Raw genomic sequence first — 27,083 nt, forward strand, 5'->3', positions numbered from 1 at the left:
AGTATCGTTGGGGAGAACTAAATCTAGTCGGAACTTCAATTCATTTGCTAGAGGTTACATAACCGCGCGAACTCTTTAAATATATTCCTCTCAATTCTAACATGCGTTTGGATAAGCCCTTTAAAAAACTTATCTTCGAATCTTTTTTAAGTCTCCGTGTCTTCGATCTCGCAGTGCTGTCCTCGCTTTGGAATACTACCTGGTGCGCGTTTGGGTCTGAGATAGCGTCTGATCGGCCAGCCGCCTGTGTCAGGCCGCAAGCAGCTCTAATTTTATGGGCTATTTTTCTGGTCCTACCGAACTTTAAGTCCGTCTACATTATTCAGAAGCTTGCATCGGCACCGCTATTCTGCCATTCCACTAACTGATGCGACCAATCCGAGCTTTCTTGATGACTGCCAGAACCGAGCGGCCGGCAATCATTATATATCTGTATACTACTGCGCCTTCTACGCTAGTTCTTTCTTGAAAATCCGTTTTGTAAACTCAAACCAAATCCGTTTCCTTTGCTACTGAGACCATACACGTTGACGTACGCGCCTGGACGTTCGCCACAACCGGTCGCCTTTATAACTCCAGACACCTTTGGATCGAAATCATGCTCTTCACCCTCTTAGGCATTTGACTTGAATAACGTTCGAGTTACCTCCGTGGACATCTAATGGGACCAATATGAGAGCATTCCAGTTTTTCTTATTTTCTAGATGCCTGCATGTTCACCTGTCTTCTCAGAGTGACAGAATATATTCACAGTTCCGGTCCAGAATCGCATGATCCAACAGCATATATTGCAACACCATTGATTCAAAATAGGAGCCCACTGACAAGTACACAACGCGGAACAGTTGTTTCTGCGTCAAACTTAATGATGATCTTGTTTGGACAGAGATTACATTTGCCTGACATCAGCCACTTCAAGGCTTTTCATCTCCGTTGTTGGCAAGCTTCGCATCCAAATCGGGTCCCCTTTTCCGTGCCACGCGAGTACATCAAATCTGGTCGCTTATAGCGCAAGGATGCTTATCTGTGAAACGATTGTCCACGCAGACGGCTACAGAGGCTTAAGCCACTGCGCATGCTGTCGCAAGCTTTGCAAAAGCAGTGAAATCAAGCAGCGATGTTACAGTGAAATGGTTCACGAAGCTGGCTCAGTGGCAGGATTCTTCTAGTATTATTCTCCTCGGATTCGTGCATATTATTTTCCCGCGTGAGGTGATGCTTCCTCTGAAAACCGTTCAAGTAGCCAAGTATTGAACTCCTTCACATCTTCTTGCAGTCTATAGCACGTTTGAGTTGGACACAACTAAGTTGGATTTAGCCGAAGTCCTGAAGCATCCTTGAACAGACGCTTATGCGATCAGCCGTAAACACCTGTTGCTACCCCAAAAATTCTGATCCACTGCCTAAGCCTCGAACAGCCAAGAAATGGCAGTTTTCTCCACACTCTGGCAAACGCTCCGCCACAGGCCGTAGCTTGCAACTTGGCCAGCCACCTTGTCCGTCCTCTTGTCGCCCATAACATCACTCCCTCCTCGCTGCAGCCAGTACCGGTACAAGTACAATAGGAAAAGCTACAAAGATACCTAAGATTGAATCAGAAAATAAAAAAAAGTAATAACCTAGTTGTAATAAGTATTTTAAACGGAAGTTATAATGAATCCGAATGAATAAAGGCCATTTTTTGGTTTGACGTGAAATTGTGTACAAACTTCCCATGGCAGCCAAAGACCCAAGTTTTTTATTTATATGGAGGTACTCTGGATTTCACATCATAGTACGAATTGTTTAAGTGATTTTATTTTAACATCGAAGGGTCAGGTGCGATGAACCAATATTTATTAAATTGGTTTTGTTCTTGGCGGCAGTATATACGCCGTTATGCAATAGAGTTACATATTGTGTATATTATATATAGCACAATAAAGTGTTATGGGTATATAAGGGTACTTGGTGCACATAGCACTTGTAAAAAAAAAGTACAAATAAAAGCAACATTTTTCAAGATAGTGATTATTAATTAATAGTAGTAAATTATTCCGTTGATTTTATTATACGCGTAATTTATTTATCCTATTATTCCATTGAAAATCGTTGCATTGAACCAAGTGTTTGACGCTGATCGTATGTAACTGTGCATGGAGTAAACCAACTGAACTAAGTTCAATATTAACTCAGAAGCTGAACACGGCCGCGTGTAGATCTGCAACGCTGGCTAAGTCTACGATTATTATACGTTTGTTCATAGAACTGCTAATTAGGTATTGACGAACTACCAGCTCATATTCGTATGCAAATGATTGTCGAGCGCACAACATTTACCCCAGCGCATAATTTCATCGGGGGGTTAAATATGTGAGTTGAACAAACTAAACGCCCCTTGTGCACGCGTTAATTTTATCTTCCAAGCGGTCTCCCAAGTTTGGTGTCTTTGACGGTATTTGAGTAGTAGCGTGCATGTTTGTAACAGCCCCTGTAGGCCATCATTGGCGCTCTGACTAGTGGGGTTGTCGCGCAAGTGCTGCTTGCGTTCCATTGGAGGGCGTTGAGCATGGCCTACCAAATAACATCTGCTCATTCTGCTTAGCCACTACTCGAACAACAAATGAGAACTGCTTACTTGAGGCACAAGCCAGCCAGCCGGCCAGTGATGGCAGATTGCGGTAACTGAGTCTCCCGATTCCACCTTTGCTTAATTTCGATTTGAAAATTTTGTCCTCTACGAGGAATGAAAAAAGAAGCTTGGCTTGGTAAATTAGTCTGCAGTGAACGCTCTAAGAGTTTCGCGGAAGAAGTTTATTCGAGCGATACGAATTCATCCAGCAGCGGCAGTGGCAATGGAGTCAGCGACTGAAGTACAAAAACGGTGACCTTTGCGGCTGCTGTAAACTATTGTAGCCATATGCAGTCCACCTCGACTGATCGAAAATGCAACTTTAGTGGATCTACACTATCCACTATTTAAGAGACTCGGCAAACCTTGTAGTGGCTTCGGCAGGCAAATAGGACTGTGAGCCATTAGGCTGTCCGCTATCTCTGCACAATAAGCCTTCTGGCCGTCCTACTGGCTTCTTTTGTCCTTTCAGCCCCCAAAAAAACCACGAACGGTATGCCGCTTCGTAATGGCTTTGTAACGGTTCTGTGGCATGCAGGTCGGGCAAAAAAGAATTGCGCGCGGGAAACGGGCCGGTTCTTTGCCGCGGACGAAGCCAGCGCCTCGTTTCGATTATACAGTGACGCAAACTAGAAGAACCAACAAGAACCGGCTTACCAACAAGCAAACGCCTTCGGAAACGGCAGTACCAGCGGCGGTAGCTCGAAAGAGCTGGATCGCAGAAAGTCGAATGGTAAATTTAAACGGGGTGGGAGACAGGTTCTGGGGTGCTGGCTAAAGACTAGGAGACACGAGTGATTTTGATAAAGGAATGGGAAACTTGAAGGAAGCTATCCCGTAGCAGAACCATGCCGAAGCAGAAGCAAGAGAAGGAGAGTAAGAAAATCTCCGGAACTGTCGCCCCAGGCGACAATAGCGACAGGAACCTGGGCTGGGCGCCACTGAAAGAGCTGCTTAGTGCTTCGAAAACCGGCTCCGGGCAGTGTCAGAAGAGAAGTGGTGTTTCTTTCTCTCTCTATCCTCTGGTCTGTTTCACTGTCCGTCTCTCGAGCTGCTGGCAGAACAGCAGAAATGTTTGACTTTAACGGCAGAGGAAGTAGTAGCAAGGGAGTAAACCTGCGGCACTGCAGTCCTTTCATAGAGCCAACAACAGCAGCGAGTGAAGTCGGGTAAAGAGTCGCGTGCGGACAAGGAACACGAACGAAACGATTTGCGTGCGGGGGAGACTCCTCACAGCAAAGCAACGGCCGCAGCTACCAACGACGGCGGTGCGTCTGCTGCCGTCGCCAAAGCAGTTGCTGCTCTCAAAAACGAAAACTTGTAGGGTGTTCAAAGTCAGAAAAGAGAAACCGATGAAGTGACCGATGCTGTTGAAAGAAACATTGCTAACGGGAGAACGATGCGATTGACTGCGCCAAACGACACATCGTCTTCGTGGCGATGTTGACGTCGGCATCATCATATGGCTTCGCGGCAAACGTCATGAGACTTCCGTCCGCTGGGCTCCCCCAACTTTCTCTTCCTGCTTAGCAACCTTCAACAGTTCCAGTTCGGTCTTCTCCTCTGTCGTTGAAAACTTCAGCTAGTTCTCATTGCGCATCAACACATACCCACCCATATGCATACTTGAAACATGCGCTCAAACATACGAGCATGCAAAAGGCCGACGCATTCATTAATTCCCCGTCAAACAAAGTAATGGCAGCTTATAGATGGAAATTGAGCAAACCGAAAGTGGCAGAGAGAAACAGGCTTAAACTGGCTTGCCGTCTACGAACAATGCACCGCGCATATATATATATATATATAGATGGAAAACTTACATATTTAAACTGAATCGTACGGACTTGCTTGCAAACGTTCTTGGCCCTAATGTAGCAAACTGGGGTGGTCTGGTTCGTTTCGTAAGAATTATATCGTATTTCTGCCTCTGCATCATATAGAAAAGTCAAGATTGTATGATTTTTTGATAGTCATTAACTTCGTTCTATTGTAATAGGATAGTACAGCAAAGACCAAGCCTGAATTCCAGTAAAATATAGAAGGAGGGAAAGCAGAGGGGGATCGACGTTTTTTCTCTTCCTTTACACTTGAAAATTGTCCCCGTTTGCATTCAAATCGCACTTGCATTGCTGGGGCATTCTTAAATACCTTAGAGGTTTCTACAATCTCCAGAAATTATGTTAAAAAATATATTATCAAATTTCGATGTCATAAAAAATAAATAGTGCATAAAAAAAAATCAAATACCCAGGTTACGTCTCGGACTTTCCATCGTATCTCTAGCCGAGTCTGGTGAATTGAAATTGTCTTCAATGCGTTAGGACGGCCTTGGCCGATCTGCTCGATTTTTTCGAGCTGACTCCTGTATTTTTAGTCGTTATGGATGCGCAAAACTACTGACACTAAAAAAACTTCATCAAATAGACACAGTATAGGCAGCAAGATACCTCATAGGATATCGATAAATAATGATAACAGCAATGATAGTGAAATTAACAACCAAACGATCTTTTAAAATTAGAATTAAAAAAAAATAAAGTTTAAATTGAAATGTGTAGCATTTTTATTCTATATTCCTTGGGCAATATTGGCGACAGGTAAAAAGCTACTATCATTATCTGCGTTTCAGGACGTCCCCTAAAGCTAGCTAGCGATGTTCTTATTTTATAAGTATTTTTTTTGCTTGTCGTTTCAATAGAACGCACTTGTTCTATTCTTGCCTTAAACCTTAGATCCATGGTACTTTATTTTAAATACAGCTACGCGATTCCGTCGGCCGTTTGTTGTGCTTACCATGTAAAAGGTTACATGAATAAAGAAAGAATTCTATGTACATTTGTGCTTAAACTTATTATCATTATTAGAGTTATTTGCACAAAGCGATCAGTGATGCCACTCCCAACATTCATAAAGTAAGCTCTTATTCCATGGGTGCCTAGATTTCCGAGTGCCCTACTTGTTATTAAAACAGAAATCTTTGATAACCATGATAAGTAGTCATCCACAAATCCGTGCAATTAACAAGTAGGCTAGGTTCACTACAATCAGATATCGCCTGATTCGGGGAAGCCTACTCTTGCCAAACATGTGTGAGCAGCCGATTATTGAAGGCGTAGTTTTATAGACAAATGAAAATAAACCTTAAACGACTTCACCAAAACAGACTTCGCCAGCTTAGGATTCAGACTGCTTCCTAAACTCTATATCGACATGAAAAGCGCAGCTGGGGCCATCAAAAGATGGATGGAGGATTCAATTTTAGCATCCCATACTTAAAGAAGAACCTCAATTTTATTTTACGGTAAAAAAATTTGCAGAAAGTTAATACGCTTACAAGCAACCTTTTATAGGTGAATATACTCTTCTTTAGGTATAGCTAATTTTCGTAGGTTGTTGTACGTACGCGACAATACGATGGAATCTTTTACAAAACGTCCAACTCTGATTTTTCATAAATCGGAGACAATTTAGCGTCGCCAATATTTACAGCCTGTTATGACCGTTACATCCCATGCAATTGGCACTTTGCGGTACGCTCAGTTTCGCTACAGCATGATGTGGCACACCAGACAACTAAACGTAGCCCCCCCGCCCCCCGCCCCTTGAATGCACAGCGTGCGCCCAGCGTCTTGCTTTTGCAACAACTGTCCTGTTCTGTCTGTTTTTGCTCGTTCTATAAGAAATCGACGACCGAACAAGATCGTTTCTGCTATTTACACTTTTGTTCCTTTGCTAACTTTTTCTTCTTCGAAAATGACACAGGTTTCCTAAATACATCTGTTCGTGTAACATTCATTCACTAATTCATACTCTGCCACGATGTGGAGCCCAGCGGGACAGATCTGAGGTCAGAGGTTAGGCTATAACAGAGCAGCAAACATCGCCTTCACCATTAACGTAGTCGAAGTTTGCCCTTCGTGGTGCTCCCTGCTTGTCCAGCCAATCGCTTCGTTTTTTTATTGATTTACTTCTTGAAAAGAGAGACGATTACACAAGCTACGTTTGATTTTAACTTTAATACTTTTCAAATCCTCGTTGTTGCTACCATAAATTGTTTTTTTGCTGATAATAAATTACAACGAGGCGGTTGCTGTAGGTTTACAACACCCAAGGCGACTGACAGACCCTAGCCTTTTTAAAATTGTTAAATTTTTGAGAAGGTCATAGTCGCGAGAAGCTCGCAGAATATACTTGTAAGAAAATTTCTGGCTTTTAAATAATGTGCCGTTAAATAATCACTGCATTTATTAATATTGAACATAAATTGTTATTATTAGGTTTGGCCAGAAAACAATATCTTACTTGACAAGTAAGGTCGAATCCAGTAATTGGCTAAATCATCTAAGGGTGAACCACGGTCTCGGCTTTATTGAACGGAAGGAAATAGATAGTATAAATATAATTTTTTTCAGTGATTTTCATATTGTGAGAATTTTCTCCTGTGAAGTGTTGCTTTAGTCAGTTCATCCCGTTGTCAAATGTCGCTTCGCCCAACTCGTTTCCATTATACGCTTATTTGTCCCGTCCCCTCGCATTCCCTCCATGCCTTCGACTAAAAGCGAGTTAGCTCCCCCTCCCCCCGCCCGGAAACCCGTGTAACCATCTGCTTGCTAGACTTAACGGGTAAATATATTCCGCTGCACTAGTAACGGATAGCGATGGAAGCCGTAGCAGTAGTAGCAACAGCAGTTCGGACGACTAACTAAGCGTTCTATGCTAACACGACCGACCCTGTGAAGAGCTGTAAGCGTGCAGCACGCGCTCGAAGTGGTAAAGGGGAGAGCACTCGCTTCGGCCTGGTCGAATGAAACGAACGGCCAGCGCAAGAAGAAGCGATAGAGAAGTATAGCCGGAATAGTAGCAGTAGTCGAAGTAGGAAATGAGTATGAACGAGGGAAGAGGTTGGGGGCCGGGGGAGAAGAGATAAATAGAGAGAAAAAGACAGCCAGGCGGCGGATGACGTACCGGTGGCTAAGAGGGTCATGTCAGGATCACTTTTTAGGAGGCCAAATTTGTCACCCACCATTGCTGTCGTCGCTACGCCACAGTATTATGCAACCGCCCGCAGCATTGAAAAGTACTCATGGTCATAGAGGCGGAAGGGGGCTCAGATGGCTTCTCATTCTTGTTATCCTCGAGTCAGCTGGCCAACATTATCATCAGCTTCTGGGTCAGAGCTGTCGCGATCGGAGTGCAGCGATAGCATAACCGCCACTACCAATAACGCTCCCGTTAAGCCACGTGTACACACAACGCGTGTACAAGAACTGCCATTATGAAGAATCATAAATAAAATTTGCGCCCGTGTCGTTTAGATAGATGGATTGCGGAAAATAAAGGAGGCCCAAAGACTAAAAAAGACTATACCCGGGAAAAGATAGGAAAAAGCGATCTTCTTAGGTCACTTGAGTAAAGAAATGCCTACTTTAGCTATTTTTTCTGCTGCCAGACTCTTTATATGTACAGGGCAGTCAATCAGATTGCTAGCAAATTTGCGGCGGTAAATTGTTGCTGTCCCAAACTAGAGCAGCCGCGTCGGGTCGGAAATCGTGTCAGACCTCGAAGGCTACAGTTGGCCTTTGACTAGAATGAAAAGAGGGGAAAAATTCTGGCAGTGAATATTGAAAACGAGTAAGTGAGATCGAATCAACCGAGAAATAAAGATCGACAAATGGACAGACAGATGGACGAAAGTATGCAGTGCGTGACGGCCCTGGTCCTGGATGTACAGAAGGTAGCAGTACACCAGAATAGAGCAAATTACGTTCACGATGAATAGGTCAAACATTGACACGGTCACTGAACAGTATCTGGGTTTAGTCGTCTTCGATACAACCTAACCCAAAATTGCACACTATAACGCATGAAAAGCATACGTATCGTTTATCCTCTAGTCCACGCTGACCGTATAAAGTAGCCTCATTAAAAAGACACGAACGTAGAAAGTCCAGAAGGACAACGAAAGACGAATACCTGATCATTCAATAAGCGAGGTACGCCAGGTGATAACTTAGGTATAGTATGCACGTACACCTTTAATCTGAAATGAGATAGTTTTAGAATTACCAACGAAGCACAAGATGTGACTTGTAGGAAGTATTGTAGCATTTTCCATCATCAAAAAGAGTCCAGCTAACGAGCTATTTAGAATGCTTCGAATTACTCTAAACTATCATACTCGATTAATAATAGTAATGTTAATGGCAGCGAGCATCGTAGTTTACGATTTCAGACAGAATCGTACGTGACAAATGACATATTGGCCGGCATAGAACATTTCACATGCGGCTCTACGGTTATTTCGGCAAACTATCGCTGCTTCGGTTCCATTGTGATACCCAGCTCCTCACCTACACACGTCTTTTCATAGTAGGCCGTTGACGCCACCGTCCTCGTTATTCTCCTGATCCTCCTCGTGTCGGCCATCACGTTCGTCCGGGAAGTGGCCGGAAAAAAGCACTATTACTCGCTAGTGCGAATTGCCAGGGCCCAAAGAACAAGAAGCGAGCGAAATTCCGTCGCTATTTTTGAGGTTCGCTATTTTTTGAGAGAATTACCACTTCGGTACCCGTTGCTTTAAGTGCTGTGGAGTTGCTTGTCTTCGAGCCCCTTCACTCAAAAGGTGGGGAGCGTTACGCGATAAAGGCAATGATCGCGATGGTTTCTCACCAACCAGACAAACAATCCTTTGGAAAATCGTCACCATTTTACTTTCCAGTGTACTAGGAAGGGAGAACTAGGACAGGCACCGAAACTTCTGCACGAAAAATAACAGGTGCGATGGAAAAAGGGTTTCAGGGAACAGCCGTTGCTTTGGCTTTAGTGTTCAGACACGATACACCGTGCACTAGATGCACAAGGCGAAATCAAAGCGCTCACGACATCTCGTAGCTGTCACCCAAAATGATAAACGAGAAAGAGATAGAGAGAGGGGGGTGGAAGAGCAAACGTGGCAAAAGAAGAGAATATGAAACGAAACTAAAGGAGACGAGCCTTTTTTCAAAAAGAAGGAGCCAGACCAACGAGCTGACAGGAAGAGCGGAGGCTGTCTACTCGTTATGTTATGTTGTGTTGTATTTCGCTGTTACGCCATAGTTGTCGCCTCTGCCACCGCCGCCGAAGAGTCATCGGCGATGGAGTGTGCGTCATGTGTTCTTACGTGTTACGTCCTATACTCGGAAAGACAACATGCCGAGTAGAATGTTGTTTTTGTTGACGATCAACGACTAACGATGGAGGACGACTAGAGAAGCTAAGATCATCGTTAGGCTACGCGTGAGAACATAGGCAGACCTGTTTGCTCACTCGAACGAGCTTGGCTTCGTATCGTTGAGCAGCGAGTTATCCAGTGCGTCCACGTCCGCAGGACTACTAGTTACTCAGCTAACAACGATTATGTGTATGGTGTCATTACCGAATTTAATTCTTGTTTGCATATTTGCTGTTTTTAGCCGTGGCAATAGTTTTTGGCGCCAACGAGCACGACGAAGACGACTATTCGAGCACTTCGTGTTTATCAGGGTGAGTGCAAACACGCACATAACCATGCGGGGGCTGTATGGGGGGCAAGATTTGTCTAACGCTATTGTTGAAAACGATCGGTGTCACGGCAAACGAAATTGTCCTGGCGCATTCCTCAAAGCCTTCTCTATTATGTTGCTGAACGAGGTTCTATCATTTTAGAAAAAATATCGATTGAAGGCATCTCGTGATACTTAGTGATGGTAGTTGACCCATACTGCTCCGCCTTGTGGAGTTATATGGGCCACTAATGATTTCATGAAAAAATTCGTTATTTTGCCATAGGTGTACATGAAGGCCTACCGCGCTATATGGAGGCCGGTCCCTGAACGGCGCAGGTACCATCCTACCCACATTTTTTTTTGAAGTAACGAGGAACACTAGCAATGTGCGGACTTTTTATTCAAGTCAACTTGGCCGGAACGAAGCCTATATAACTGTCGTGAAGCGAGCCTCACACACATCGACCTGCCGCAAATCGACACTGCTATGGTGGGCTCGATCGTGCTTGACCACTTTGCCCCTGATAAAAAAAATATTAAAATTGGCCATTATTTCAATACAAATAACGTAATTACAACGTAAATTCTAATTTATAACAATAATTATCCGCAATGTAATACGTATGTCGACAATATTATTTTGCCTGAACGAGCCTTAACGTCGATAAAGGTATCTAAATTTTTCCAAAATAACTGTATTAGGATGCCTTACTCGTCATACTAACATATTTACGCATGCTCAGTTCCACTTTAAGACTATTTAAAGCTTTTGATTTCTGTAATGCAGTGTGACCCATAGAGCCCTCAAAGCTATCATCTAACCTAACGCCATAAAATGACTTATGAAACGTTAGTTGCTGGTAGTTTTAAGACAGAGAAATAAGGCGGTTACTAATTTTTCTATTGTCCTATAGACGCTCGATAAAATACGAAAAAAATAACCATTCTGCCATGTTTTTTAAAAGTGGATCAATGAGAGAAGGTGGTAAAGCGAATCGCACGAAACTTCTCATATGGGTGTATCTAAAATTCGAAGCCTTGACAGCATTAAAATTAACGTTATTTTGGTAAAAGAAAACGGAGTGGTAAATGTAGCTCCTGCTCGCACTTTACCTCTATATTAGGGTTGCTACAAGCGAATTGGGCGGACTTTAAAACTTGGAATTACGCGCTTCTAGTAGACAAAATTTAACTCTACAGCCTTTTAGAAAGATGTAAGTGAGAATCAGTTAGGTTGACCCCAAAAGATCAGTTCAGAAGGAAAAAGATCTTTTAGTCTTGAAAATAAATGCTCAGTGGTCCAGTTTTTGTTCCTCAAAAGCCAAAGCGCTCCAGAAATTCACTTAAGGTTACCTAAGGTATTAGGAAATAAGGCCTTAAGCGAAAGCACTGTACGTGAATGGTGCAAACGTTTCAAGAACGGAAATTGAAGTGTTGAATAAGAGCGAGAAGTAAAGGATGTCAGAAATTGAAGAACAAGAACGCGTTGCCGCAATCGAGGAGGTCTTTCACGAAAGTAGAGGTTGGAACCTTAACGCTTTGTTGGCCAAAACTGGCGTTTTACATGTAACATGTTACAGAATAAGAACCTGAGTACGGAAAATGCAGAAACTGAATAAAAATTGGTCTTCCGTGAATTGACTTCGGGCCAATTGGAAATTTGGCGTGTTACATTGGTGTGTAATGTATTCCATGAGCAATTCGCAGGACTTTAATCAACAAAAAACTCGTCTGGAGCATTCGGCCGTGATAGACGAGGCACGGTTCAATCGGTACCACCAGCTGGAGAAGGACCGGGCGAGAGAATGGCTTCGCCCCGTAGAGAAATTGATTTCGGTGGCAGACCTTGCAGTAGACATCACGGGCATCTGCTACAGATAGATATATACACATATATAAGTTGTTGAAATTCAAAGTTTGAAGTTGAACTAGTTGGACTAGAATGAGGATTTTCTAATATCTGCTAGAGGTACTTTATTTTCTCTTGTCAGCAGAAAGCCGATATGCGATAATATACGTGTTATATATAGACTATTGTTATAAAAAATTACTGACTTTATTCACATGGACTTATTAGGTTACCTATGTACGCACAATCTCACCTATGACGTATTTTATATATAGACATCCAGTCTGTGTGGAGGTCAGAGATTTTTATATAACAATAGCCTATATATAATAAACATAGTGTTATCGTATTGTTTACATATCGTCTGCTACCGATTATAAAATGCGTTGAGGGAAAAACTGAAAATACGAGCAGGGAAATTAACGTGCAGCTTCTTTTCACCGCCCTCTCCAGCGCATGTTTTTCTTTCATCACCGCTGCGATGATGAAAGAAACAATATTAAATAAATGAATGATGGATGGACGAACTTCTCGTTTGACGAACAAACTCGAACGAAGAACTTTCACAACTTCTACGTATGTATTGTGCTACTGTGTGTCTGTATTTGCTGCCACATCTGCCGTGCCTGCGTAGATGCGTGTAAAAAGAGCCATGTACCAATTGGATGCTAGCAAGTGGCGGCCATTGTACGGCCATAAACAGAAGTAACGAAAGGTGCTATAGTTTAATCTAAGGAAAGAATTGAGTCTCGTGTCGAGTGAGAACAAATCCGACCGGACAAGTGGGTAAATATTGCACAGATCCGTTTACTGTTCATACGAGCGGGCTTAATAGTCTTGAAAAAGACGGACGCTTCGCCGGTTATCACCAACGATAGCAATGGTTTTGCAAGGCTGCAATCGCCTGCCAAGCAGCCGTCGACGTCAAGAACCAACGTAGATCACCAAAGTCTTCAAATCAGTAGTTATTGATTTATGTACGAAGCAACCGATTATACGCTAATTCCTCTAACGATACCTTGCCGCTAGTCTTCCAGAAAAAATGTACGCTTTTTTCTTGTGACACTGAATTTGGTGTCAATAAACACTACGCAATGACGTTGTGATAACGCAAACCGGGAATGCTCTAGTGGCAGTCGGTGCATTTAGTACGTCGGCTGTCTGAGTTACCGCATCTCGGACATCGGTTCCGCTCGACATGGATGTGACTTTGACAGCAATCTAAAAAGTAGGTGAAATGATGGCCAGCATGTACTGGATTATGCAGATGATACTTACTAGCGTTTATTTTATTCCATCATATGTGTGTGTGGCATCTGTATATGTCTAATGTGTATTGCTTGTCAATGTGAAAGTTAGTTATCAATAACCAGCTGTACCCACGCAGTACAACGCTGGAGCCAGCGCGTTTCGTCAACACTACCCACGGGACCAGTTAGTTTGCTGACGTTATTACAATTTTCGGTGCTACCATATGCGTGTATAGTAATAGTAATAGAAATAGTCGTTGAACACTGGTAGTCTTCTTCTAGCTTATGTGTCTATATCTCTTGAGGCTCTCTAGCCTTCGTGTACCCAAAAGCAGCGTCGTCATCATCAACGTTCTCGCTGTTGTCGTGATCGTATCGTTATAGATTCAACAGGGAGTAGAATAGAGTAAAACGAGTCAGTGAAGGGGCAAACAGGCGATCGGGGAATGAGCGACCAGCAGGCGGGTAGGCAAGCGACGTGTTCTGCCGTTCTTTTGTATCCTATTGCCGACGGGCAGGCTGGCGGTCGTTCTAACCAGCCTTTCGTCTCTCTACGCTAGGGTCGACTTGGTAGTGCCATATTGGACATAGGAAACTATTTATTCGTCCTTACACATACACATATACGAAATAGGTTCATAGGCACGCACATAGACACTCATATACGCACACGTACACGCCCGCAAACAAACCTAGGAGCAGCAGTCGCAGAAACGTTCGGCGTGGGTAGACCGGCGACTAAGCGACCAGCCGACTAAGCGAGGGAGTCAGCTCTGCAGACAAAGTGAACTAACGTTTTGCACAAAGCAACACTCACTATCATAAGCAGGAGTTTGTATGGCTTTATTCTGTCCGATGGTTGGCAGCCTGCGGCGGATGTTCAGCTTCAGCTCAGCCGACGGCGGTATAGGACGAAGGCCGAAAAAGAAGAGAGCTCGCTTGCCGCTCGTGCCTCGGTTCGTCTGTTCGCTCCTCTAACAGTTGCAAGCAGTGCTGCCAACTGCAAAAGCGCTTTATCCTTTCGTCTTCTGCCCTTAACCCCATCCCCCTTTTCCTTCCTACTTGTTATAGGCGCCCATATGCCTCTAGTGCTATAGGAGTACCAGTTGTTACGGGCCACTTTTAAGGGGAACCAGCGCTGGCCGGCGGACTCAGAGCTTCCTAAAGCTAAACAATAGAACCCAACACCGACGCTTCTTTACGCTCGGCAAACACAACAGCCCCTTATGTGTCTCTCATTTACAATTTCCCTTCCGTTAGCTTCTTCAACAACGACAGCATCAACAGCACTAATACAAGAAACTCTTCCTTTAGATCGTAGAAACAAATTCCGAACCGGTGCTCTCAGTCAAAAAAACAGGCTAAATATCAAAAGAGGACAATTATTTCAGGTGAGATGCGCATTTAAACACTACCTACTATCCCTGTATAGTCTACCTTGAACACAACAAATAAATATTATACCCCATGCTAACAGTGCAAAAAAATCCACTAGTGCAATTGAATGCCAAACTGTACCACTCTGTCGAACGGTAGCTTCGTTCTCCATCGAAGCAAACAATAAAATAGGTATTTAGGCTTGTCTATAGGTTTATAGAGCACACACTTACAATGGAACAACAAAAAGCTATCAAATATATATATCTATCTGTACGGTAGCTTTAACCTGTTTTGTTTTCTGATTCATATTCATTAAATAGCTTCAGAAGTATTTCCCGCAATCCTTAAATATTTGCGCGACTTGTACACTTTATTTATAACCCACGTTGCAATGTCAAATTTTCGTTTCCGGAATAGCATCATGTTTGTATTGTTGCTCACCTTTGCCTGAATTCGTTACTAGGAGTTTTCCGCGTAATTAGATCACGGCAGAAAGACACCATCTCGGATTTGACGTTGCTTTCTTCATCACTTTACTGCCGAGAAAAGCACAGCTGAGACAACGACAAATTCATCTGAGAGTGTTTGACAACGTTTGCAGAAACAGAATGCAGAGAATTGTGGAGTGAACTACAAACCATTGAACCGCGTTGAAATACGGAATATATACGGAAAATAGGCCGCACTTCTGCCTGGTCGTCTCAAGAGCTTTCTGTAAAGCTAAGAACTAACCACTGCATAACGACTGCAGGCTACATGCACTAGATACCTCTCAAACATTCTGAGGTGTATTTTACACAGACGGAGTTAAGAACATATGAAGATGGTTGCTCACATAGTAGAAAATGAAATCTTTTTGCACTCTAGTCATAGCACAGCTCTTGCGCTAGACTATTACAGTTGTTCAGATCCATAGAGCAGTAAAATAGAGTTAAAGCAAAAGGCAGGATTTCAAAGTAGGGTCATTAGACCGCCTCCATAAATGCCCCCTTTTTCTATTTGATTTAATAATGCCTAGTGTTCTGAAGAGAAAAGCAAAAGCCTTCTACGCTATTTTATAATGAAGTCGACAAAGCAACCGTCAGAAATCTGGGAATTATGATTTTTTTTTGAAAATATTGTTTTCTTATATTTGGCCCGACGGCGGAGATATTTCGCTATTTTAAAAGGGCTTGTTTTAGCTGATTTCCAAAGCAAGGGGATTCATTAAATCCACCAATTACGTTGATAATGTCAGTGCACGGCTTCAAAGGCTTAGTCTAATCGTTTGAACACATTGGGCACCAATGTGTTTGTCGTGTTGTGCCAGTATACTCTTTTCCCTTGAATTCCGTTGCTGCTTTAGCCGCTGGTACTGTTATTGCCAAGAACATTCTACTTATTTTCAAGATCAGGCCACCGGATAACGTAATGTAGATGTTCTTTCTTTAAAGCAACCATTCAATTTCGGAAACAGAACTTGACTTTTTAGAAGATTTGGCGCTCTGCTGTGGTGAACCCTAAGCCTGTTGGGCAGTTTTATAGGGCCAATCCACTACTGACAATAGTAGGCTAGTAAAGATGAGGCAACACCTGTCTTGAGGTATCAAGTAGACGACTTTGTAAGAAGGATGAAGACCTTGCTATACGCTATATATTCGCTTTACGTCACGTCTATAAAGGCTGGACACGTAGCATAATACGAACCAACGGGCTATGGGCTTTGGAGGGACCCTGATGAAACTTTTTTGTTGCCGTGTTACATATAATCATTGGATTTCTTCGATTTATCTATCAGCTGGAAAATAAAAAAAAGGCTGGATTTTTTTTCCATCTGTCAAGAAGTTATACTGTCATGAACTCCTGTTGAAAATGCCAAGTTTCACTGAAAACGAGTACTGCACTAGTGGACATCTTTGTCAACGCTTGATACAGTTTGGATTGGAGACTTTCAATGAACTAATGCATAATCACAATGAAGAACCTAAATATAAAGTGAACGTGATCGGTGCCAATAGCTATTTATGCTAAGGTGCCTACCTAACTAATAAATCTGTCATACACTGCACATCATACTGCACGTATTGCAGTATTACGCCGTTATAGTAAAAAGCGCAAATAACAGAGAAAAAGCTGTTGTTGATTATTAAACTATAGGTGTACACAGTATCTACTCATCTAAGATTTTATGTACAATTATATTTGTTCTGCTACCAGAATAGTTTATAAGGTAGCTATCATTTTTCAGGTGAGCAATTTTCAAAAAATGAAGAAGTCACATCAGGGCTTTTACCCAACAGCAGCTGACGGAAAAACAGACACACAACAAGTTAAGGGAACTGTAGATTTCTTCATCGTCTGGCGAAGATATCTACAGAAGTCTGAGTGACTTCGTGCCAGCGTTATGCCCATTGTCTTCTGAAGGATGAAAAGAGACCGACGATGCTACAACTACGCATCGTAGGAGAAATCACCATAGCAATTCGTGTCTCGATAGGGCTGGACAACCAGTGTTATGGCGAACTACCAACGAGGAATGGCGCACTCTGGCCGTCTGTAGCAGACAGGCAAGCAGGCAAGCGTGCATGTTCTTCAATATTCCATTCGTTCCTGCCTTCGTTCACTTTCTACCTCTCTCATGTCAGAGTCTGCTTGGACCTAATGCGAACTGCGGTTTCTGCAGACGAATGTCTACAAGAAAGCTAGACGAGATATAGAAATCCTTTTCGTTGTTCAATAGTTAACCTTTTTGTTTGGGTCAGATGCGTCTGTTGTTCTCCGAGAGCTAGACATGACTAGCAGGATTTTGGGGTGAGATTGCCGGTAGAAATCTTGTGTGCCATTTGATTCAGTCATTTTGCCTGAATCGCTTTTTCCTTTCGGCGAAACCGGGACTAAGAGGGACGGAATGTTGGTCGCCGTTGTAGTCAGGCGGCTTGCTTCGTCGAACGAACGATGGAAGGAAGGACAGCTCGCAACTAGCCAAACAGGCAGTCAACCACAGCATCAACTACTTCGGAAGGCAAAGAAGAAGAAGGAAAGAAACTGGCTGGCTGGGCCATACCAAAAGAGAACGCAATTCGTCGTAGCCGTGGGCATTCAATGCTGCTACTTCCACTGCCGGCTGACACTGTACTACATTGCTACCGTATAGACGTGTCCAAGGACCGTTTCTTGTGAGCCTCTCTGTGCCTTTGTGCATACATCTGTGTGTGTGTGTCCTAGTCTTTGTGTTCTCTGAATGTTCAGCAGAACAGAAACTACGGGTGCCGTCGTCCGAATAGTGTGCGGTATCCTCTTGTCGTCCGAGAGCCGAGGCTCTGAGTGGTGGTCACCGTAGCAGCACTGTATCGGCAGCTGGCAACAACAACAACGACGGTATCGGATACAACAACAACAGTAACAGCGGCTACGAGTGCAGTTTCGCTTAAGCCAGAATCTGACCTGATGCTGCTATTGCCGCTGTCCTAGGTTTTACCGGTGCTCTGCAGCAGGCAATGTCGTGAGCGTAGGTCACTCACAATGAGTGTTCGTGTGTTGTCTATACGGAAGTGTACCCAGAGTGACAGCCCGTATGGGCGTCCTTCTCGGCTTCTAGTAACGCGAGTTAGCGTCTTAGACAGCAACTGCCCACTGCAGCTTGTCGCTGCAATGGCATTGTTTTCTGTTAGACAATGAATCGGCTATCCAGTGTCCATCGCCGTTACTCGAATGGTCCCTGCGCGGCCAGCAGTCGTCGGTCTCTTGGGCTATGGCGTGAACTCTACGAGCTCTTGCTCAGTAGCACATCGACCCGTAGATTACAAGCCGCATTGAACCTTAACGGCACACAGTGATTGTCTGTTCGGGCTCGGAAGAGGCCAGTTAGAACAGACGACCAGGATTCGACAAAGTTTCAACCCCTCATTCCTAACCTCCACCCTCTTTTCCCTCAAGCCTATCTGTTCACTATTGTCGGCAACAAGCCCGCATACATATGGTCGTCACAGTTGAAGATTTTAGACATCCATTCTTAAATTCGTTGAGTGCAGGTCAATCAACAATGTATGAGAAAACGCTTTGGATTGACGAATTAGTTAAACTGGCGAAATACTAATGACTTGTACTAAAGTTAGGTTCCCGAACTCGAAGAACTCGTGTGCAATAAACGAACTCAAGTATTGTCAACATGCAAAAACTGATAGTTACCTTGTAGTGTGGCCGGTCAGTAGTAAACCGAGGTGACGGTGATATTTAGCCTCAGACCTTAACGGACTATCCATCTGAATGTATGTACTGTAAAATTAACGTTAGCTGCGATCCACTGTAATGCCGTTGCCCAGTCGATCGTGGGCCTAGATTGTCGTCTGTGGTAAAAAGGCGTCATCCATCTGACAAGACAGACTGTTACATACAATGAATGAATACATCGAAATAAAATGTTGCTATAGTTGCCGTGTCCCCACGAGCATGGTTCGCCTAGCAGTGCCTAGTTTCATCCAGCGGTAATGAAGCTGTTTGTTTCACATGTCTCTGTACGCCGAGACGTACAACGTATACATACGCCTGTGTTTGTCACTAAGGGTGACGGACAAGCCGCTTTGAGAGGGTCACTGGAGAATTCACACGAATGTTGGGACCGGTGATAAGGGTGGCGTCGTAGCAGCGGCGGCGGCTAAAATAATAGTGGTTGCCACACTGGCACCGAGTAGTAACCACGAGAACGGAAGTTCAACAGTGGGTCACAGAGGTGTTCGAGAAGCGTGTTTTGCGTGTGGGGTCGAACTCATTGCGCAGTGGCGCTGCAGTTACTGTCGGCGCTGTCACGTCTTTTTTTGCATTTTGGCAGACTGCGTCGGTCGTCGTGAAACGAACTTGTTGCATTCAACTACACGCATAGACATACACATTCAGACACGCAAACACGGTATGCTATAGTATTATTCACCGTTTTGTTTACGATGAAGTGGTTCATTGTTTCTGCTGCTGCCGCTTATTATACGCTACGAGGAGCCCAACTAAACAGACTGCAATTATAGTCGTTGCCAGTGTTGTTTCTGCCGTCACCGTCGTCGTCGTCGTCGTCATCACCGCGGCTGTTGCGGTCAGCACTACGGCCGCATCGTACCCGCCTTAATGGTAGCCGTACTAGTAGTCTGCCCTCCTATTACTGTATAGCGCTAGCCTGACATAGCATAAAGTTGTACCACAACTGCAAAAGTAACTAGAACTATAATATCACCAATCACGACAAAAACCTCTACGAAAAGCCCACAACTTACTGGCATCGCTGTCGCTATTACTGCCGTTGTTACAGTCGCAGACGACCACTGTTTGCATAGTTTCTGTACGGTGATCTGAATCCTATGCCAATGACGATCATTTGTAGCCAGTCGACTTGAGATATTTTTCCACTCAACTATGTGTACATAATACTAGCGGTAGTAGCCATGCTGGCAAGCATTAACTATGTAGGGAGTAGAGCGACGAAACGAGAACGTAGTGTTGCCTTGTTTATAGGGAACTGTAGTGGTTTGGGCGGTGTGCTAGGTAAGCATGTCTTTAGAGATGGGATGCTACACGTTGCGCGAGTAGGACTAGGCTGGAACCCGTAAGGATAATAAGGCACATCAACAATGCAAGTGCGGAATGAGGCACAACACGGAGATGCTCAAAAAAGGAATACGGCAGTACTGTTGCTGTTGTTACTTGTGTTGTCACCGTCATCGAGTGGCACGCGCAGCCGTCCGCGTACCGCGGGCGAAAATACAAAAGTCAGCCGTAAAGGGACGAGCAATAGAAGGCTTCCGATGCCGAACAGGTTGCTTGACATCGTTCTGGGCACAGGCGGGGGCGACTACGGTGGCGACACAGTCCGCTAAAAATGTGTGGCACCAGTACAATAAATATGGTCGCGCACAGGCATGCAGAGAAACGCACAACCTTCATCTTTACCTAGCAGCAACAGCGGTAGCATCAGATGTCCTCAGACGTGTAGCACTAGCAACAACAGCAGTGGCGGTGGTGGTGGAGTATAGAAGTCGTGGCGGCCATCCCGGTCTCCCCTCTTCAGACGCCATATCCGCGTCGCTGTTGCTCTGTCGCAATGGTACTCTCTACCTCTGAGCATTCTTCAGGCCTCCATGAAATGCGCACGTGTGTATGTATTTTTTTTGCTGTCATTGGTTTGTAAATGTACATGATGTTACCGAAGTAACCGGAGTAAACAGCGTTAGGCATTGTGCTGTTGTTGTACCGGATAGTATGTTGAGAGAATCCTGTTGTTTTGTTCGGTCGTTGCTCGTATGGTATTGTTGTACCCCTTTGTTTCGTATGCCACCGTTTTCGCTGCCTGTCCGTCTTCATCATTCGGACTTGGGGATGGGGAAACGGTTAGGCCGTGACACGCCAACTACACAACAAGGAAATAGGAATGGAAGCGGACAACCAGTAGAAGTCGAGGCAAGTGAGCAGGATGGAGTGATTTTTCGGATAATTTATTGCAAGAAACACGGTAATAGCAGAATAGTAGAACAGGAAACCCGCACACACGCGCACTAAAAGGACAGAGAAAAAAAGATAAAGACAGTTCAGGAGAAACAGGGAAAAACGACAAAAGGCTCTCTAATACCTCGGCCTAACCGAATGCAGGATGTACTGTATTTTTTCACTGTTCAAATGTCTGTTGCCGGTTACTCTGTGTAACCCAGTTACTGCTGCTGCCTTCGCTGCCGGTGTGCTAGTCTTACGAACAACGATTGATGCTGCTGTTAAGGTAGCATTGTACTTTAGGGATGCCCATTACTTGTCCAATGCGACAGCCGTTTCTATATAGGTCTCCTTTTGCACAAACGGAAGACTAGCAAAGGTTGACACATAGTTGAGTCTGCCTATATTGGCTATTGGAATATTATACATCTAAATATGTCTCTGTGTTCGGGTGTACGTACGCGTGCGCAGAGCACAAATCGCTCTCCTCGTTTCGTGGCATTCTTCTAAGATCTGTTAGAAGGGTATATATTATGTGCTTAATTTATGCACTCTTTATACTTGTACCCTTTTAAATCTGAAACCGTTTGTTCAGATATTATCACTTGGGCTTTTAATTTAATCTTGGAATTATGGAAGGTCAAAACATTCGAACAGTATGTAAATTCGATTTTGAAACTACGATAGCGGAGACAGCTTGCCAGATACATCTCGTATGTATTTTATTGCTGGAAACACTGTAAGTCTTTGATTCGAAAAATTCAGAACCTGAATTTTGAATTTCTCATAGATGACCCTCGGAAGGTAAATAACGAAGAGCTGGGAACTGTAATGGAAGCCGACCCATCTCAGAACGGCTATGTATAAAATGCCATACTTGTTCACCAACTTAACAAGTTAAAAAGGTTGGACGAATGGTTTAAGCGATCTAAGTTGTGATTTAAGCGGGGATTAGAGACACAAGGGCAGAGATGTTTGTTTCTTTTTTTAACGGTGATCTATAGTTGCAGCCAATTGTGACTTACGTACACTACGAAAATGGATCCCTACAATAATCACAGGCGATCTAGCGGGACATTACTATAGAGCAAGTGTACAACTGCAAAAGCTTATGGTGGCTTCTGTTTGATGGTCTAGCACAGGTGTTATCCACCGCAGCTTCATGAGTTCTGGTGTATTAATTACGACTGAAATCTACTAGCAACCATTAGAAGAGATAATAAAAAAATGCCGTATTAAACAGGTAAGATTGGCAAACAATGGCAAATCACTATTATAGCACGACAACCCTCGGCCTCACACCGCAAAGGTCACGGTGGCAAGGATGCAGGAGTTATAGTTGTATAGTTGAGAGATATAGTCCATATCTACCATACTCGCCAGAAATAGTTCTCAAAAATCACTGTTCTTCTCAAAATCTTGACTTTTCAATAGAAATCTTATAAACATTTCAACATGATATCGAAATTGCCGTTCTACGGTCTATAGACCCTTGCACCTTGAAATTCGATAGCGGCGTGGTAAAAATAAGCTACCATCCAGAGAGCAGAAAGAGATAGATGATTATGGTGCATATTTCGATTGATAATAAAGAAGTAAACCCGTGAAAAAAATCTAAAAGTTAGAGTTTACTACGTTACGTCTTACACTGAAGTGCTCATAATGTGTATTATTATAGATTATGTATATATAGATACCCATGTTCACTATAGGTTTGCGGTGGTAAATATTGCTGCCAAGACCTGTATTAAGGTAGTAGTTGAGCCTTTCAAATGGGTCAAATAGATCAAATAGACGCCATTCAAATGCACCAGCTGTATTTTGCACAATTATTTCAGATGTTCCACCCATTAGCTTAGCAACATGACATCTCTAAAGAATAATAAGACCTGTTCTAAGAGGCCGTATCGTTTAGCTTCGTGAAGTTTATGACTATGAGTAGCTAGCGTTGTTTAGCTTGGCTCAGGATCATTGTATTACTAATTGCATACATAATGGTATCTACATATAATAATGCGGGCCATATTTTTCGCTAAGATAAATATACAAATACGCTGTCAACAAGTGGACTGGCCCTCTTAATGATATCGCAACTTTAGAAGGAGATGAGTCCCGAATGATTTTCGCCGGCTTCACGATTTTGGGATTTTGAGTCTTGATCTGATCCACAGTGGACTCCGGTTCGCTGATTGCCGTAGCAGCATCCTCAGTCTATTTTACTCGAAGTAGTTATTGATTGGCCGTGCCTAAACCATGTTGTCTAGATGCACCTAACCAGTTCCGTGCAAGTGCACAACATGCGCCACAAATTATTTTTATTCGTTCTACGAGTTTCGCCCTGGATCCTAACGCTTTGCTTTTTTTACCCTCCTGACATCCCGTCCGTATGTGTGACAAGGCATTTTCATGATGCAGCGTGTAGCTGTCCTATTCGTACCTATCTTAGTGTTCTATAGGAAACAGCAGCAAGTGTACACGCGTTCAAAAATTGCCCTTTCTAAAACGGTCTGAAAAATTAACTGAAGCTGACAGCAGGTGCGGCAAAACCGACTACTACTGTTACGCACCTAGCACGCGACTAACAGCAGAAGTTAACTTTCAGTTTTTGCGCCTGCTGCCATTTCCTTTTCCTCCACAGTAGTAGCCATCGTCGCCGACGCTGTCCTGGCATCGTCATCATTACGCTACTTCAAGCCAACTCGTGGGGTGGCTTGGCGTAGCAGGGATACGGTCACCTGGATACAACGCCAACGTCGCCTGTCGTTTCGTCGCCACTATGTTTCTTTTTCATTCGGTTGCCCTTAGATTCACCTCCCTCCCCTTGTTGCTTCGTTCCTACACTCCTTTGCTACCATTTTAGGCGCCCTTAGCGTCGGGGCCGCAGAATGTCGTTGTCATTCTATTTATGCTGTGGCTTTTACTACCCTGAAAGCTAAAGCCGCGGTAACAGTGGCGATAAAGATGGCTCTGTGTTTTGTACTTTGCTCAGGCTCATGCTTTCTGTACTCCAAGTCGCGTCCGCACGCGCAATCAACGCCGTCTCACGTTCACCTTTTGCCCTGGCGGTTGTTTGTGCCCTGCCGTGCCGGCATATTTGCCTTTACTGCTGCTAGCACTGCTAACACCGACCCCCAAAAGCTTCGTCGCCATAGCTAGGCCGCCAGTTGACCTTGTGCTTTTATAGTTACAATGTATTAGTACTGTATTGGACTTTCGAAGCAACAGTGGACCCTATATACAAAAGTTCAAAACAAGCACCGCTATTTCGAAATCGCTTTTGCTATGTATAATAGGCTAACTTGTGTACCTTTACGCTGCGTAACTGTACATACAGGATAAATTGAACCGAGGCTCGGTTTTATCTACTTATTCATCCCCATGCTTTTTTCCTCAGTTCCCCCTCCAGCGTTGGCAGGAGTTACAAGATAGACAGCAGACAGGTAAAAACTAAATGTGTTTTTGTATGTTTAATGTTATATTACAACCTTATACGATCTCTGTGTGTCATGCACACACTTAGGAAAACTTAAACGAAATAACGCTTTTTAACTCTATACATCGAATATATGTTAAATGTACTGTATATCTGGCTGTTTAGCAAGTGCGGCTTGGATGCAAACAAACCGTTTATTCAAATCTGCGTCCAAATGTAAATCAAACGTGTCTTTACTTAACGCATATTCTATATCCACATAGTAGTGGAGTCTAAAACAGCTGTTCCAAATGGTCGCACCCTGATGCGCTGAAAAACGGGCCACCAACGCCCCTTCATCGTCATGCTGTGCCGGAAGCGAATTGGCAGAAACGATTGATTGATAACTTCTTCGTGGAGCAGCAAGCAACGCGTTGTTTCTGCTGCGGCCGCAGTGGTATCGCTTCTGTAGTTTTCGCTGTTATGCGTTAATGCATACGTAAGCAGCTCCGCTATTCGTGTTAGTGGTTGAGGCAAAAGCAAGCCAACGACAAGACTCTTCTGTTTCTGCAGCAGCAGCTGTGTAAGCGGCGATGTGCGTGGATCCTGAGTTGTCGTTATTGTTGTTAGTTCTTCGGTCATCCAGGTTGACATCTACGGGCTTGTTGTTCCTTCTGCTGTCCGTGGACGGCACGGGCGGACGGTGGGACTATGGGCGAAATGGGTGCGGAGAAGCATGACAAAATGGTCGCCTGTTCCAGCAGCAGCAGCAGCAGCAGCAGCAGCAGCAGCAGCAGCAGCAGCAGCAGCAGCAGCAGCAGAGTTATAACGGCAGCAAGTACGACGGCGTCATGCACTGCGGGCTTCTTTCCTTCATTCTTCGTCGAGATATTGCATACGAAATGGTACACCACGCCGTTTCCATCGTCATTGCGCTAGCAATTATAGTATGATCATGTACATTATAAACATCCATATAATAAGCGGGCATCCATATATACATACACAGTGACGATGCATGTCTAAGAATACATCTCCAGCACCGTCCCTCCTACCCTTGCTTTAAATATAACTATCAGCCGCCTACTTGTATACTGGCCACAGGCGACACTTATTATGAGCCATGTCCGAGGAGGCAGAGGCTACTAGAAGCGGCTAGCTGGAGAGACAGGTTAGGCGCTCCGCAAGCCGCCCCGCTGGCCCATCCGACCGTTCGTTCATTCATTCGGACATTCGCTGCCTAGTTATAGGTTAGTCAGTTAGTTAGTGAGCGATGCTGTCGGCTAGTAAGCCAGGAGCATCAAGAAGGCACGCGCTGACAAAAACAGTTCCGACATACATTGGTCCTTTTTAATCGCTCTACATGATACTGTTATGTGCAGTGCTCCACATGAATGTACGTTGCTATATATTGTATCAACATCACTATACAGTTAGTTCAACAGCAAATTTACTCAAGAATCGAGCGTTTATCGGCTCAACTGCGTTTATCAATAGTGCGAGCATTAGGTTTCTGGGCAGACCCACTCCAATTCGACTATTTCTCGTTGGTCCCTTCCGTTCAATCCCTGTAATCGGCACACGCACACAAAGCACGCGTCTGCGATGCCACACTGTGAAGTTTCGCTCATGTGTTGTATGGAATTTGTATCTTATATTGGATATTTGGCGGCATTGGAAGTAAGCTGCTAAGGAATAAGCGCCGATAGGGATGGTAATCAAGCACGAACGCGGGCCCGTACGCATGGCGAAAAGAATCCGGTTGCGTACTTCTGTTGCGGACTCTATTATATATAGCCAGAGTCGCGCATATGGAAACGGCCTTCTGTTCCGAGATCGTTAATCAATCCTCGTGGGTCATCATTAATGTTGCTAGTAAAAAAAAAAACTATAATTAGAGTTAATGCCCCAAGAACGGAAGTGGAAAGAATTGGCTAGAGAAAGTAGGTGGAAGCGATGGAAAACAGAGGTAAAAGAAAAATAGACGACAAACTGTAAATAAAGGAACATCCAACACACGAGTAAATCGTTACAGATAGCTAGCTAGCTAGGTAAACAAGTGGGCAAAAGAAACTTTGCAAGAAAGCTCCGCTTTGCCCGATGCATTTGCAATCGTCTTTTTCTGACGATACGATCGTCACATTACGGTGGCGAACCGCATATTACGGGACGCTGTTTTCTAATACCGCCTACACGATACCAATGTCTGAGACGACTGAGCAAGCATTTATGAGCGGTTCGGTTGAGTAGCGAAAACATCCTCTCGGGAATGCTAAGGTCTAACACAGTTATTTATTGGCTGATAAGATCACGCTTCTTAGATCGCCGTCGTCGCTATTTAAGTACACGGTAATATTGGTTAAATAAAAGATTCAAATATGTGTAAGCAAAGTGATAATTAGCGCTAGAAAACGACTTTTATTGACGTATAGACGCATTATGACTTCGTTTCAAGATATGTATAAGACAGTTTATGGGTGTATACAAGCAACAAAGTTTGTACTTTTCGATCGAACTCATAAATTTACGCCACTATATTATGTCAGTTTAGCAACTACATATAGCAGTCTGCTGACTTCAGTCCAGGGTCGTCTGGGAGACTTCTTCG

General features: G+C 43.9%; 1 protein-coding gene and 1 long non-coding RNA gene across 14 annotated transcripts in view; both read left to right on the top strand.

The window, feature by feature from the left end:
• Window positions 1-27,083, top strand: part of LOC111249008 (nephrin-like) — a 226,991-nt gene that overhangs the window by 59,738 nt on the left and 140,170 nt on the right. The gene's annotated exons all lie outside the window — the stretch shown is intronic.
• Window positions 6,412-10,715, top strand: LOC147756316 (uncharacterized). The gene is made up of 2 exons (XR_015326625.1): window positions 6,412-10,135; window positions 10,421-10,715. It is a non-coding gene; the product is annotated as an uncharacterized LOC147756316 (long non-coding RNA).

The sequence above is a fragment of the Varroa destructor genome, unplaced genomic scaffold (assembly GCF_002443255.2).
Source record: "Varroa destructor unplaced genomic scaffold, Vdes_3.0 BEIS01000004.1, whole genome shotgun sequence".
NCBI classification, from domain to species: Eukaryota; Metazoa; Arthropoda; class Arachnida; order Mesostigmata; family Varroidae; genus Varroa; species Varroa destructor.